This window comes from Hemicordylus capensis, chromosome 1 (assembly GCF_027244095.1).
Source record: "Hemicordylus capensis ecotype Gifberg chromosome 1, rHemCap1.1.pri, whole genome shotgun sequence".
Lineage (NCBI taxonomy): Eukaryota > Metazoa > Chordata > Lepidosauria > Squamata > Cordylidae > Hemicordylus > Hemicordylus capensis.
Window position 1 is genome coordinate 254,209,125 of NC_069657.1, and position 17,080 is coordinate 254,226,204.

At 40.4% G+C, this 17,080-nt stretch overlaps 1 long non-coding RNA gene across 1 annotated transcript in view; it reads right to left on the reverse strand.

Moving 5' to 3' along the window:
• LOC128346728 (uncharacterized) overlaps nucleotides 1–17,080 on the reverse strand; it is a 69,560-nt gene that overhangs the window by 22,078 nt on the left and 30,402 nt on the right. Inside the window, exon 2 of the long non-coding RNA XR_008317155.1 lies at nucleotides 4,424–4,529. This is a non-coding gene — a long non-coding RNA (uncharacterized LOC128346728). The remainder of the gene's footprint in view (nucleotides 1–4,423; nucleotides 4,530–17,080) is intronic.

Consider the following 17,080-nt stretch of genomic DNA (forward strand, 5'->3'; position numbering starts at 1 on the left):
GATCAAAGACCACGATCCAGGAGCACACCCAAACTGTTCTTTCTGAGAGAGGGTAATCCCATCCAGTACAGAAGCTTCTATCCTGTCCTTGATTTCCCACAATGAACACCTCCAATCTTGCTAGGATTCAATTTCAATTTATTACTCCTCATCCCACCCATTATTGTCTGTAGGCAGGCATTTAGGGTGATACTGCCATTTCCTGATAACTATGACATGGACAGAGAAATTTGGGTGCCATCAGCATATTCAGCACCACTCAGCAGCACCACTTGGATGTCATCATCATCTCACCTAATGGTATCATGTAGATGTTAAAAAGAATTGGTGGCAGAATGGAGCCCCGAGGGACTCCATATAACAGCTCCCATTTTGAGGAGCAGCTGTCACCAAGCTCCATCATCTGGAATCTACCCGAGAGGTAGGAGCAGAACCATTGCAAAGCAGTGCCCCCTATTCCCAAATCCCTTACGTGATTCAGAAGGATACCATGATTGATGGTATTGAAAGCTGGTCCAAACAAATTGCAATGGATTGGTCACTGTAATGGATTGTGAACTGCCCAGGGACATTTTTGTCTGGATGATATACATATGTACTAAATAAATAAATAATATCCTGGCAACACTAAATGGAATATGCTCAACTTGTCTGAAGAAAATACATTTCTGATAAGGTTTTGTGCTTTTCTTTTAGCACAAGTGCTCCTTCGAGTTGCTTGCCAGTGGGTGAAACGAAATGGTTTTGGTGGTGCTATTATAAATGCAGGAATATTTACCTATACTAGCCAATCTCGCACAGAGCATCTGTGCGCTCTTTGGGGCCGGCGGTTACCTCTCCCCCCCCCCACCTTCTGCTCCGCTTCCAGTCTCCGCTTCCAGGCCCAGACACATCTCCTCCCCGCCGCCACTTCTCCCCCCCTTTCTCCCTCCCCGGGGCCTTGCCTCTGTGGCTGGGCTGGGCCTGCCGCTGCCTCTGGCCTCTGCGGTCAGGCTTGCTGCTGCCGCGGCGACCAATCCTCCTGGGTGTGCCTCAGCCAATCAGGCCCGTCCGCCACCCAGCCAATCAGCTGGGTGCTGGGATGCACATTCCAAGGCACACCCAGGAGAATTAATATAATAGATGGCAGATGCCTCTCTGAATGTAAAATGCCTTCCAGAGAAAAATGTATCGTGATTGACCCTTGCAGAGTCAAACAAATGAAGAGAGAAGTCACCAATAAATAAATTTAAATGTGACCATAACTCTGTCAAACAATAATACAATAGAGCTAATCACTGCTTTGTGAAGGGATTAGAGTTGCATGCCAGACCTCGCTACAATCCCAGTGGGGGACTGGCTGAACTGCTCCTGCCAAAACTGTATCTCTAAACCCCTCACTGGGTTTAGGCTTCCTAAAAGGTCAGATAATCTATCAGCTAAGCAGACTGAGGGCAAAGTCCAGGGTCAGTCAGAAGCTGCTCAGCCCACTCTTTGGCTCTTTCCCCAAAAGACTGGTTCTCTCTCACATACCCTCCCCAGTATGTATTTACAAGTGGTCACCATCTTCATCAAAAGATAGTGAGGCTCTACACAAAATCCAGACTTAGCCTGCTCTCTCTGCACATGAGCAGGGGGCCATCCCTGGGCAGCCAGATCAGCCACCCACATGATTACTGGCTCCGACACGGAGCTGCTGGGGGGGCGGGGATGGAATTTCCAGGATGTCCCGCATAAGTGTGCGGGGCATTCTTGGGAGACCACTGAGGTTGAGAGGCTTGTTGGAGCCTCCCGGTCAGGGGTCTCTTTGTGAGTCGCCTCCGCAGGGGCGTAGCAAGGTTGCAGTGGGCCCAGAGACAAGATTTTAAAATGCCCCCCACACTGAAGCTCAGTTCATGAAGTAAAGAAATCCTAAATGAGGCTGAATAGTGATAACAAAAAGCATAGTAAAATTTATAGACACACACACACACACACCCCTATGTGCCACAACAGAACATCAACATCATCCTAAATTATTATTTTTAATGGTTTTGTAGATTGTGGACGATGCCAGACATTGAATGGTACTAGAGAAAGACATGCCATTCTGGTAGTTCCCGGTCTTAACACTCAAATCAATTTTGGAGGATGAATACAACTGAAGGAAGCCTGGGCGGGTGCGCAGCTGGGGGAGTCAGTCATGTGACTTGCCTCTGGGGCCCCCCCAAGGCAGTGGGCCCCAGACAACTGTCTCCCCTTGCCCTATTATAGTTACGCCCCTGGAAATCCCCTTGACTCCAAGCTGAAGTGCTCTTCCATAAGTGTGTGGAGGATTACAGTCTCTGTCGAGGCCTTTCATAGGGATGGGTAAAAGTACACACACATACTGCTGTGCGTCAAAAAGATCTCAGTGGATGGGTGGGCCTGGGAAAAATATTTGAGCTGGAAGCACCAGTTACGATCACTGGCTGACATCCAGAATGAGTTACTGGGCTGGCCTCCCTTAGCCTGGTTCTGCACAGGCGTGAGAATAGCCTCAGTGACGACTTAGGGGTGGTTATTGTGGGTGCTAGCCTTATGTTGTATTCTATTTTATGAATTCATGTTGTATTTAATTGTTTGCACGTTTGTCCCAGTAGAGATCCTGTACAGAGTGTGGGTGGGTGGGTGGGTGGGTGAGGGTGGTGGTGGAGTCAGAAAGGAAAAGGGAGGGAAAGGAGAAGGAGAAAATGGAGCTGTTGCTTAATAAACCTTTTAGTTAAATCTATATAAGATTTCTGTGCATGTCCAAGGGAAGCAGCTATAGAGCACCTCAGGATCCCTGAGCCCCACCCACGGTAACCTAAAGATAATCAACCCCAACTAATCTGCTTTCCTTGGCCTGCTCTGCAAAACACCACATCCTTGAAACACACAGAGAAGAGGGCCTGCTTTACGCTCTTTTGAGTGGACATCAATGGGAGTTGAGTTGAGTTTGAGTTAGAGGTGAACTGAACATTTTCACTTGAGAACTTTCTGCTTTAAATTGTGTGGGGTGGGGGAGAGAATAGAAACCAGGGGGCAGCAATTTCCCCAGGTGGCCAAAGGTTTGGGACGCTTACTGTTTATAGCTGCAGGAACAGCGATTGTCCAGGTAGCAACCGGCTGGCTACCTGCAAGACTTCCACCAACAAGTCCCCCGCTTTTACCCCATTTTGCTGCCCCATCCAAACAATCCACTGCTCTCCCTCCTATTTTTACCATTTGCAAATGGACTGTCAAGAATGGGGGCATGTCAGACACTTTGAGTCAGGACTTATTTGATTTGAAGCTTTTATACCTGGGATGGTTCATGCTTAGTGCTGCTGATGTCTTCAAATCATACATACCCCATGACTGCCTAATATTACATCATCTTTAAACAAATTTCTGAGATTTCCATTTGAGAAAGTGTGAATATTTATAGTGCGGATGATTAAGATTACATCAAGTTGAGCTATTCTCCTTACAGATCTTTAGCATACATGAACAATTTTCTTGGTTGTCTTTTGAAAAAATAGAAAAAATAGAAAAAATAAACCCCTATACTTTTCAAACACATGTGTAGTCCATCCCTTCCCACTCCCAGTGCCTCTAAAATCTATAGCATATGGTTCAATTTAGCATGTGTTTCATTGAACTACTATCATTCCTTGAACTGCAGTTCACTCTAATATAATGCATTACGTATTGATAGATTGCATCGATCTTATTTGAGATCTTGTTTGAACCTGTGACATTTGGCCAGTGATTGGTAAATGAACTTGAAAACATTTGACCCACACAGGTGAGGTAGTTTCTTATTTAGACCAATAGACCATCTCTGCTGTTGCATTCAAGTCTAATAGCTACTGTTAACCTTTCCAGCCATTTCCTATGGGCATATTACAAAGAGCAGTATCTCTTCATTGTAATTGCTGAAAGTAGCATTTCCCAATATAGGCAGGTTCTCTGATCAAATATTTGAAACAAAAAAATGGCCTCATGAGCACCTTTTCCTAAACTGCTTTCTGATATATGTCAATCTGTCAGAATGTATGGTTTACCAAAAGTCTGTTCAGAACTGAAAATTGTTGACATTTTCCACAATCTTGCTAAATATAATTTATTTATTTTTACTTTTGTACAGAGGGAAAGATACAAGGTATTGATCATATGAGCTTGGAATGTGTAGACAGGGTTCAAAGCTTTTTCTATCCAACATATACTTTGAGGAATTCAAGCCACCTTGACTTGCCTTTGGGAGAAATGGTGGGATTAAAAATTTAAATAAATAAATCTCATCCTAGCCTATTTCATTGAGCTATTGCAAGCATAAACTGGGGGGAACTTCAGAGGTTCACCCAAAGAGCTCCTGAGCTCTGTGGGTGAAGTGTGGGACAGAGAAGTAAGAAATAAATAATATTCTGAGAGAAAACAGGGTATTGGATTAGGATGCTCTCACCTGTGAGGTTCCTTCTAGCCCTTCGTGTTTTGGTTTGGGGTCTAGTTTGGCCTTCAATCTTGATCCCAAGAAAGAAAGGAGGGTTGCAGACAATCTGGAAGTGCTCCTGTAGAGTGAAAGCATGTTTAGTCAGATAGTGCTTATCTCGTTGTGGTGTGCCTGTGAAATAGGCTTTCCATATCAGCATGGGCACAAACTAATGCCCACACAACTGGTTTGCATGTGACTCTGAAGCACTGTGTCTCTTTTAGTTGGTTCTCAGAAGCATGACAGCCCAGGCATACAGGGCATTCCTCACATCACCACTACTGACTCTCACCATTTCCTTCAGGCAGTTCTCCATAGTTTGGCAGTAGCAACTTATAACAGTACTTACATTCCACTTGAGTGCTGCTTATTAGAAATGCTTCTCATTTCCCCTCTATGCATCAAAGAGCCCAAGATTTCTAACCTTCCTGCAGCCTGTACCCCATGAAAGGAGCTCTCTGATGTGAAGTACTACAACTGTAGGGGGAGGGGAGTGAGGGTTCCGGGCTGGCTCTAGCATGCAGTGATGCTGCTGTCTCCTAATTTGGATCATTTTAAATGGGTCAGAGATTTTGGACCAGCTGAAATCCAGTCCAAAAGACTTCTGGAGGTAGAGTGAGAGAGAGAGAAAGTTGGAATATAAAAACATCCATGTTCTGCAGAGTTCACTGACATCTCTAGCCCAGAACAGGGAAGTACAATTCACACAACCCAATGTCAGCTCTGAATTATCCTATTCCTTACATCTCAGGAGAGAAGCCATTTGATTTTTTTTTTAAACTGCCTGCTTTTTTTTGCTTTTTGTCATGTCTCCCTTTTCTTCTTCATCATTATATAGGTACACCCCAATATTTTTAATGAAGCTGGAGAGAGCCATCCATGTGGTTCATCCCTATAATCCACAGGTCAGGTAAATATTTGTAATGTAGGCATAAGCTTAGAATACCTTCTATTTTACATGATTCACATTAGATCTTCAAAACAACTTTATTAAAAATTTCATAATGGATCCCATTGAAGCAAACAAACAGCTGGTTACAGCACAACTGTGTGATAAAATTCCATCCGGAATCCCATTTGCTCATAGGTTTGTTTTGGACTGCAATCATTCATATCAAAGAATCTCCTGGGTACTGTCTGGAATACAGAATGGTTCTACATCTTAAAAAACAAAACAGAAACAATATGCAGGCAGTTTCTGTTGTACAATCTAAAATTACTATCACAGGTTGTGTGTAGTCAAATATATTGATAGCCTCCCTTGTGACTTCTGCTGACACTCTGGCTTAATTGTAGTGAACTTTGCATTCCTATCTTAAGGTCAGTTATTAAGTATTGATGGATTCTCCTTTTCTCCACTTAATGCTAAAGTATTCATACTAACCAAGACAGATGGGAATGGGTAAGAAATTTTTCAAATCTGTGAGATTTGTTACATTCATCTTGCAGTACAAACTGAAAGAGGATGATCATTCATACCCAGTTTGAGAGAGAGAGAGAGAGAGTGTGTCTTAACAAATGCACTGTACTAGCAAACAAAAGAAACAACCAACAGCTCTTTGGGCAACAACCTTGGATGCCAACCTTGAAGCCGAATGGAGTCACTACGCAAAAGAAATGCCCAGACAAAAGTACACAAGCAAGTCAAGCTGACAAACAACTCTGCTATTTTGGGTTTCCCACAAGGCAGAGAGAGTTCCCCTAAGAGATTTATAAACACCTACATAATAAATGGGAGGCTGAAGTTTAAACTGTTATGAAGCATTCTCTCCTCTGGTTCCTAGGTCCTCTGTGATTTAAAGAGCTGACATTTACTATGTGCAGGCCTATTATTCAGAATGACTGTTTGTGTATAGACAATATTTTAAAATGGCTCGCGTGAGATGAAAAATTCTTATTAAGTCAGAAAAAACAGTTTAAGTAGGTAACACTCTCCCACTTTTGCCAGCTATAAGTCTCACTGCTTTGCCTTATGAAAAATACGCTATACCTCCGTTCTTCATTCAAAATGACAGGACATTTGGAAAAAAAGATGTTTGTAGCAAAAATAAAGGTCAAACCAAGGAGACTTCAGGCTGATTTTCACATTATGTTGTGATAAAGTTCTTGCATGGTGATTTTACTACATTATGCCATGTGTTAAATCATTGCCATGGAACAATCCTCCCATTGAAACAAAAATCAAAGGTTGCCACATCAGAGAATACATCTGACAACGCTGCTGTGGCTATTTTTGGTTTAAGATGGGGACCCTTTCACAAGAATATTTCAGACAAGGATACCAGACAACAGCGTAAAGTTATGTGGACTTGGCCACAACACAAGATTGTGTGAGACTCAGCCCTACTAGTTTCTAAAGATATGACTTTCCAGTGCCATAGTTCAGCATATGACAAGGACAACAGATGACTGAATTCATATTTATGCCTTCCAACTTCCTTTATTGGTGACATATGTTGAACACTATTGACATTAGCATAGTCAAATCTTGTTAAATATGTAGGATAAGCTTTAGTATATATAGTAAACCACAGTTATATAGATTCACTGAAGGCCAGCAAGGTTGACTAAGGACAATGTAAGCCAGAATAAATATTTCTCCCATTAATTTTTGGTTATTTTGGTTATTTTCCTAAAGTTCAATCAGGATACCATAGGTAGTCATGAAAACAAACAAATGGATCATAGAACAAATCAATCCAAAATGTTCACTCGAGGCACAAATGTCCAGGCTCAAACTATCATACTTTGGGCACATTATGCGAAAATCCAGCTCCCTTGAGAAGGCCATAATGCTGGGAAATGTTGAAGGAAAGAGAAGAAGAGGACAACCAGCAGCAAGGTGGGTGGACTCAATTACGACACCCCTGAGAGACCTTAAAGGCCAAGTTGAAGACAGATCATCCTGGAGAGAATCTATCTATGTGGTTGCTAAGAGTTGACACTGAATTGACGGCACTCACTCACTCACCTGATGGAACATTTTATTATTTTGCATAATATGTTAGGGCTAAGAATGATACAATGAAAGAGATCCATGAATGTCACCTGATGCATTCATGCATCTCTGCTGCTATACACTTTTTGTAAAGAGCAGCTATGCAGCCCTGATCTGAATTGGAACCATAGCCATGGGAAGTTTAACTCCTCTTCCATGCTAGTTTCCTGATAAAGATCACTGGCTGACCTGATGAGGCAAATTACTCAAACAGTCTCACTGAAATTAAAAGGACAAGTTAGGCATTGTTTTGTAAATGAAAAATGAATTTTTGGCACTGAAAATTGTTTAGTAAAGCAGCTGTTTTTCTGCAAAATGATACAGAAGTTTTTGTTGGTTTTGCTCATCCTTCCAATTATCTTTTTCACCTTTCAAGATCTGGTGCATGAACATATGTGTTGGATTGTTGCTTTCAACGAAATAGGCCAAGCATGGACATCACACTAAACCATGGTTTAATCATGTTTGATGATTAAACCTAAGTTCAGACATACAAGATAACCACAGTTATAGCAGGCTGCGGTTGTAACTGCAGTATGCCTGAATGTGCGAAACTGCAATTACAGGTCAAAAGCTAATTCTGGTTTGCCTTGCCAAACTTCAGTTGGAACCTTCAGTTATCCCTGTGTTTTGCCACTGACAACTGAGGTTTTGCTGCCGAAGTGATACACCCGAATGCTGACTCAGCTATAACCACAGTTTTGTGCCTATTCTAAACTCCAATCATAGAGGCAGTGGGGATGTGCCTTGGCAGCAGGGCAGCAGTGAGGGGCTTCCCTCTCCTTCAACTGGAGCTTGGCTACCCACGGTTTGGTGAACATCTGCGGCCCGATTTGGAGTTAAGAATGGAAACCTCGGCCATGCTTAATTCCAGTTAACGTGTACATCTGAACTGGGCCAGAATTTCATTCTTGCTCACTGCTGCCACCAAGCAATTTTTCAGTATACATACAGATGAATAAGGAACAGGATATGTGTACCATAAAGTTAGCTTTTGTCCACCTCAAATAATACACTCACAGCAACAGTGGACTGTCTCTACCTTCATGACTGGATCAATGATTTGTTTGTGCACAAGACATTATCAAGTGTACTGCCCCCATGTCAGGGTATGTTTACATTAATAAAACATTGAACAAATGCACTTCAAAATAAGACATTAAAATAAACAACTGCTCTTCAGAATAGGTTTTGGATCATCCCAAATTATTCACAGAGCAGTTCACATACTTACATACCATCAATTTTATTGCTCAGAACAATCCTATGAGTAGCTTACATTAAGAGATGGCTACTTAACCAAGGCCACCCAGTGCATGTCTGAGCAGGTCTTCCTGTTCTGAATCCAGCATTCTACTCTCTATGCTACACTGGTGGTAATTGTGGATCATAATGCTTCTTCTGTCCATACTGATTAAAAATCCCATGCATGTTGCCAGCAAAAGGAGCTTTCTACTAGGGATGTGCAAATCAATTTGTGGTCGAATCGATTCGACTTGAATCTGGGCGATTTGAGTGATTCGACCTCAGATTGAATCAGCTTTGAGGAGGCTTACCAGATTCGATGTTGAATCAAATCACCCTTGATTCAAGTTCAAATCACTTTGGCGATTCAAGCCTACTTTTTGTCCCCAATGATCTCCATTTTGTCCCCTCTGGGCTTCTGCCATCACTACCTGGGACGGATTTTTAGAAATTTTGGTGTATGGATTCTCAGTTGTGAAATGACTTCTTCACAGGGATTCTCTATGAAAAAGTTGTTTCACAACTGAGAATCTGCAACATATAAAAATTCCTAAAAATTCACCCTTTCCCAAATACTTTGGGGGTTGGATGACAGTTGGCACCCATGGGGTCCTGCCACTCAATCCACTTTCGTGCCCCCAGCCCTTAAAAATCTGGTTGAATCAATTCAAATTTAAATAGAATCAATTTCAAATTATTGTTATTATTATTATTAATTTGATTTCTATACCGCCCTTCCAAAAATGCCTCAGGGTGGTTTACATAGAGAAATAATAAATAAAATGGCCCCCTGTCCCCAAAGGGCTCACAATCTAAAAAGAAATATAAGATAGACACCAGCAACAGTCACTGGAGGTACTGTGCTGGGGGTGGGTAGGGCCAGTTACTCTCCCCCTGCTAAATAAAGATAACCACCACATTAAAAGGTGCCTCTTTGCCAAGTTAGCAGGGATTGTGCCAAGTTAGCAGGTCATCTGAATCGACTCAGATTCGAGGGCAGAAGATTCAAGCTTGAATCGAATCAAGCTGATTCAATTTCAGTTTGAATTGAATTGCAAAAACTGATCCATGCACATCCCTACTTTCTACACTCGTTCATGAGTTATCACATGTCTACATTTACATGTCTGACAAATTGGAAAATGGTAGCTAGAGAATTAATGAATGGTTGTACATGTCTCCTTAAGTTAATTCTGTACCTATATAGTTACAAACTCCACTTGAAATCTCTCTGAACATTAAAAACAACAACAACAACAACAACAAAAACAGGGATCAATTGTAGATTCTGGACTGTTAATATCATGAGTCTTTGGATTACACATTCCCCCCTCTTCTTTATATACAAGAGAAGAAATTTGCACATTCCAGTCCAGCTGGGATTTCCCACTTGGTTTGAATGCAACAAATCCCAGCTTGTTCTAGCTACAGTTGCTGTAGAAGCTAGAATACCAAGCTGTTCTTTGCAAATTATATAAGAGCACAGAAATATAGGAAGCTACTTTAGTCAGACAGTCTATCAGTATTGTCTACACTGACTGGTAGCAGCTCTCTGGAGTTTCAGATTTGAGTATTTCCCAGTATTACATGGAGATGCCATGGAGTGAAACTGAAGGGACCTTTTGCATGCAAACCAAATGCTCTACCACTGAACTACAGCCCTATCCCAGTAGGGACAGTCTGAAAACCCACAAAGTGTGCAACTTTGCAAGGTGAAAAATACTTGAAAGATCAGGAAAAAACATCTAAAGCTCTGTTTTTGTTTTGTTACAAGAAGGTGTTGATTTGTTCATCTAGAAAGATCAGAGTTTTAACACCCAGTCTGCTAGTAACCCTTCTTTAGACCTGCTAAATTTGAAAAGATGTGTATAAATTTGGTTGCGAACCGGACCACTGCAAACCGGGCCAGTTTGAGCAGTTAGATCATGAACCACTTGAAACCAGTTCGAGCTGGTTCTTCAAACCAACTGGCCCAACCAATTGTTTCGACAGAGCCAGTTCGCATTCCTTCAGTGTAGTTTGAATTCGATCCAAATTTGGACCGAACCTCACCAAACAGTCCATGCACACCCCTAGTATAAATCCTGTCGATACTGATGTCTTTGCTAAAACCTGCAATATTTAAGCCTTTCAGTACTTTCCCAGAAAAAATGGAGACAAAAATCGTTTGGTGTAATTGAAGCAAATCTTTAAACACATGGTCTCTGATCCTCAATGTTTGTGCATCTGCAGGAGACTAGCCTATTCACACTTTTTATAACTGAATGGATTAAACCTGTGGCTTAAATGCTAATAATTTATTTTTGATCCAGAATAATTTGACTCTTTTACTTAAGACCTACACAAAACCATAGGAGAAACAGAAGCTGGCCAATGTTAAAAGATTTATCTCCACATCCAAGGAATTTCCATTTGGAAATGGAAAAATATCTGTTTCTGTCCTCTATGAGACAGACACAGCCTGATATATAATATTCTGAAACATGCCATATGAAAAATTAGTCACTGACAATTGATTGAGCAGGATTTTAGGGTTTCTACATGATGGGGCAGATAATTTACGAGGATTTTTGCCTTACTTAGCTGTATGTAAGCATATAATGGAATATAATCTTCCTTGTGGATCAAGGAGCAGCATTATTAGCCAAATGTTGGCAGCTATTCCTTCAAAGTGCACAACCCTCAATCATACGGTCCGAGAGACTTCCCAAACTGCAAAGCTTAGTTCTCTCTCGTCCTAATCCCTGCTATCCTTCACCCAGATTATTCCAGCATTACTTAATGACTACCTGCTGCATGAGATGTTTGGACAATATTAAAAAAAAAAACCCAAAGACCATCTTTTCCCTCTAAATATCTGAATTATTTTTTTCTGCCCCATCTTAATTTCTGCTTACCAAGATTTTAAAATGCCCCTCCAGTTATTTGGAAACACTGGGAGGCTGTTCCCACGACCAGCCAAAAATGGGCTAAGGAAGCCCAGCCTGGTTTCGGCTGGTTGTGCACTGCAATGGGATCTGTGCAGCTCCCAGTAGCAAGCCAGCTTAAATGCCCCCCCTCGCCTTAAACAAGGTTAGTGGAGCACGTGCTCTGCTAGCCCTGTTTTTCTGATCGTGTGATGGCGTGGCTCCGCGCCACAGCAACTCATGAGTAGCCTCCTGACCAGGAGGGCTACTACATGCCTCCTGGCATCAGGGGGCTCCCCAGAATGCCCTGTACACTCATGCGGGTCATTCTGGGACTTCCAGGGGCCAGGTGGCCCCTGAACTCCGCCACCCAAATTGGCTCCGTGACGGAGCCATTAATCATCAGGGTGGCCAATCCGGCCACCCAGAGAGGGCTTTCTGCTTGTATGCGGGGAGAGCGAGGCAAGACAGTTCTCCCCGCAGACCCCATTCAGGCTGCTCATGTGGGGAGGCTTTGGGGCTTACTATCTTTGGAAGAAAATAAATAAAAGGAAATTTAAGAACACACATTTGTTGAGAAAATGGTAGAAAGCAGAGACAGGAAATGTGATAAATACAGTATGCTCTTCAACCAGAAGTTCACAAAACAACTTGTATAGTGAAATGAATAAAATGCTTCCTTGTCCCAAAGGAGCTCACAAGCTACAAAGAAACACAAGGAAGACACCAGCAACAATCACTGGGAAGGATGCTATGTTGGGTTGAATAAGGACAGTTGTTCTACCCCTGCTAAATATAAGAGAGCCAGTCCTTTAAAATGTGCCTCTTTTCCCAGTTAGCAGGGCTGAAATAGATGAAAAGATGTACCTATTACAATGAGTTAGGTGTCAAGCTGATCCTGAACAAAAATCTTAAATTCCTTTAAGATTGAATGGAAATATTCTTGTGAATACTTCAAAATATATACATACCTCTATACATGCATCTATATTATTTTTGATAAGGATTTCATTAGATCTTTATATATTGATATTATTATATATCTCCTTCCTTCAAAAACAGTTGAGTTTTGTTTTGTTTTTACTCCATGTAACTATTAATTAATTTCCTGTTTGCTTATCCCTTATTGACTCTTACTGTAGTAGCAACTGACACTGGCTTACCTATGCAAACATCAAGTTATCATCATGTCGGAGGTGACTAAATAAAAACAAATTTTGCAAATGGGAAGCAGAGAAAAGAGAGAAGAATTAACTTCCATTGAGTTAGGTCACCACAGGCCAAAGTAGGATACTAATTAGGAACTGCATCCTTTCAACCTCAAATTCCGGATGTTTTTAACATGGTAATTCCTTACAAAATGTCACTACAAGATGGGATATCCATTAAATTTTCTGTGCTTACTTTTTTTTAATATGACTCCACATTATGAAGTAAAAATACAGCCAGATTCATTCCCAAATGAAGAGAGCCTGATAGTATTTTGTTTTCATTATATGCAGAGGCATGTTTACAAATAACCATTACAAATATCATGGATTTCTCATCTTGTGGTGATGTTTTCTTGTACAAAATTGTTATATAAATTAGGAACATAGGAAACTGCCATATACTGAGTCAGACCATTGGTCTATCTAGCTCAGTATTGTCTTCACAGACTGGCAGCGGCTTCCTCAAGGTTGCAGGCAGGAATCTCTCTCAGCCCGTACTGTATGCTTTGGTAGTTTGTTGGTTCAATAAAAAAATCTTGTCCTATCTTGGAGGAGCCACGGAGGGAACTTGAAACCTTCTGCTCTTCCCAGAGTGGCTTCATCCCCGAGGGGAATATCTTGCAGTGCTCACACATCAAGTCTCCCATTCAGATGCAACCAGGGCAGACCCTGCTTAGCTATGGGGACAAGTCATGCTTGCTACCACAAGACCAGCTCTCCTCTCTTAAATTCATCTTCAGAGTGATAGATTATTGCGCGAGTACACTTTTTGCTTGCTATATGGTTGTTCCTGATTGTCTTGAAATAGGAAATCACATGAAAAACGATAGGAGATAATGTATGAACCAGCTTAACACAGACATCAGTTCAGTTCAGTTCAGTTCAAGGTTTAAGACATCTGTGATCATAGAACACTTTTGAAGCTGGTATTGCACAGTTGAGGTACATGCTTGTCTTTTATTAATGATAAATTGACTCTTTAATGATAAATTGACTATTGACTCTTGCAATGAAAATAGGTTCCAGAGCTGAGTTCTGGAAAGCTCCAGTACAAAATAAATATTCAATATTCCCAGTGGGCCACACTGAAGAAGGATGATGCTCTTTTAGGTTATTGGCTTAAATTTATTGTGCAGTAAGGTCGAATACATTGAACTAATCATGAGAGTTTTATCAGACATAGTTTTAGTCCTTCAGAACTTCCAGCACAATGAAGTTTGCTCCTTTCTGTCCACTGTTGATAATCAACTATAACTGAGAAAATTGGTCCTAAACTTGCTGGAACTTCCTACAAAGGAAGTTGTTCTCCTTGCATCAAAAACATCTTCCATATTTCAGAGCTTGAGACTAGATGATGTTAAGATCCCTTCAAACTGTTTAATGTTATCAAAATGATAATGGTTTTCATAAGTTCAGAGATGCTACTTCTGAAGGACAAAAATTCTAAAGATTAGCAAATGAATCAAGGATTAAGATATCATATCATAATAATCAGATCTGCTGGAATAGAAACCAGTTATTTCAGATGATGTCTAATAGCCATAATTAACATGCATCTGGACAGTATCCTCTCTCCGTCCTCCTTACCTCTCATATACTTACACTGTGTAATATCTATTGTATAAATAAGGAGATTCTCTTCTTGTTGGAAAAATGATATTATTTATTTTTATTTTATTTATTTTTACACTTATATTATTATAAATTAACCATCAAACCTGAAGCTTGGAAGATCTTGTCAAAGATGTCAATTTGTCTGCTTAATTTTAGTCTCCATCTTCCTGCGGTCACTATCACATAATTGTAACACCTGTTTGTAAGTGAAAGCAAGGTATGCCTTTGCAGAGTAATTTCTGCATCAGATTATCATTCTGAGTTGTGGCTTAATTACAGAAGAGTTCATTGCCCACAATACCAGGATCCTTTCACATGTGAAACAAATATCTGTATGGGCTTTGCTGCTACATTTGTTTTTGTCTAGCTCAGTGCACTGTTCGTTGAAACACTTTCTTTCAAAGCAGGGCATCCATTTTAGCTCCTGTCTTCTGAAATCCATTAATCCATTCATTAATACTGAAATACAGAGTACATGCAGTTTAGTCTACCAGTGTTTGGGAAGGAAAGTAACATCCTGGTAGATTACTGGTACAGCAATATCATACAAGAAGTGCACACAGTTTCTTGTAGTTAATGGGCTCTTTTTAAGTCCCATAAACACCTGGTGCTTTGCAAACATCTCTTAGCTCTGACTCAAGCTCTAAAGAACATTTCCTCCATGGTAGTGAAGCTCTTGAATTCAAGATCTAATTCTCCAGTTTCTTTTAAATTGTTTTGTTTTGTTTTGTTTCATAAATGCTATCTGGTTCTGACTGCACATAATGAATGACATTAAACATTGTTTAATCACTGTTCTCTTTTGGAGACCATTTCAGACTTATTAACACTTTAATAGGAAACAGAGGCAGATCGTTTTCTTAGAGAGAGAAAATGAAGGATCCTCTAGTACTTTCTGTGGTTTCTTTCTTTACTTTATTGCTTTTGAAATCCTAGAATATGCAGTAGTATCAGGACAGAACATCAACTTGGCACAGAGATTGCTAGATGAGCAAACCTTTCATCAGGGAGATTCACAATTTCCTATTTCCAAGTGTTACCCTCCTATTTCTTTTACACAACAATAGATGAAGCAGAATTTTTAAAAACAACTAGTGTGTTGCAATGTAAAAATGGATAGAAAATAATATTTTGGCTGTGAATTTTCTAAATATCTTCTCCAGTGATGGAAACAGAACTGATAACTGCTCTAGTTTCTGCTCCACATTTAGCAAATAGTGGAAAAAAATATGAAATAAAAAAATCACTTTTATTTTTCTTAAAATGACAATGCCCTTAAAATCGACAGCATGAACATTGGAACTGGTGTGATAGCAGAAAACCTTATAGCATATAATTAACAGACACATAATGTCTGGTTACTAGTAATTTCCTTCTAGCTGAGTAAGGAAATAATTTAATCATGCTGATCAAATGAATCCCATGAGCCCCATGTAACATTACACCTCCCCCCTTCTCTCTCTCTCTCTCTCTCTCTCTCTCTCTCTCAAATCTGCATTAACTGATAAGAGACTACTTAGCAAAATCATGGTTCCCAAGCTTGTTAAGTATCCTTAATAATATTTAAAATATGAATATGATGCGTGCTTTCAGTAATTGACTTGTTCTGGGACCGTGGTAACATTGCTTCCAAATCATGGTGTCTGTAAATGAAATAGCACGTGCCTTACTTAGAAAAAAACATCAAAATAAAATCCATAGAAACTCCCTGTGCTTTCTTTCGCAAATACCTGCTTTTAAAAAAGCATTGCTAATCTTTAAGTCATCCACTATTAAGCTACTAAACTGTACCTGACGAAGATGTGCCCATAAATCACCAAAAGCTGCATCCAGAATGTATCCCGCCCCACAATGGCTTTCATATTATTTTCTCTTCCTTAGTCCTGCTAGTGTATTTCTTCTGTATTTCTTCTATTGTTCCCACAGAACTCCCTTCTATGCTAGCAAAGATAGTTCCTTAGTAATGAGGTGATATAATTTAACACTTATCATCATACATTTTATCCATCTATTGTTTGCGAAATAATTTCTGCAATAACCCTTTTATCCTTTCCATAACTCTCTAGCTTAATGCTTGGGGAGGAATTTTTTTTTTTTACTGCAGTGATTGATGTCAGATTCCACACCATGAATAGGCCCCATGAACTCAAGTTATTGATAAGCATTTAAAAAAAAAATTCGAAAAGAAAGCCTGAAAAGAATATCAGGGATCAAAGGGTTAATGCCATTTTATGAGGTTGTAAAAGCCCTACCTCAGGATTCTTGTGTTAGCAATATTCTTTGTGTAAGATGTATGTTATTAAAACAAGTAGCAGCATCTGAATTAAAGTGACAGTATGATGGATGACCACTGAAGTGGAATCGGAATCGTTTGCAGCATTTTGGTCTAGATGTGGGAATTCTGGCTCGGTGCTAGTGAGCTTGGCAGACACATTGATTCGAGGCTGACGCACATTCATAAATATGCCCCTAGAGAGGTGTGGCCTAGCTGAATTTACAAAATTGTGGTCATGAATTATTTAACGTTTATTTATGGACACTATATTTAAAAAGATAACGGGGAGTTGCAAAGGCGGATGGGCCGTAGCGCATGCTGTGATCTTTAGATAATGCAGTCCCCCCCACCACAAGCCAGAGATCTATTGTGCATAACGCA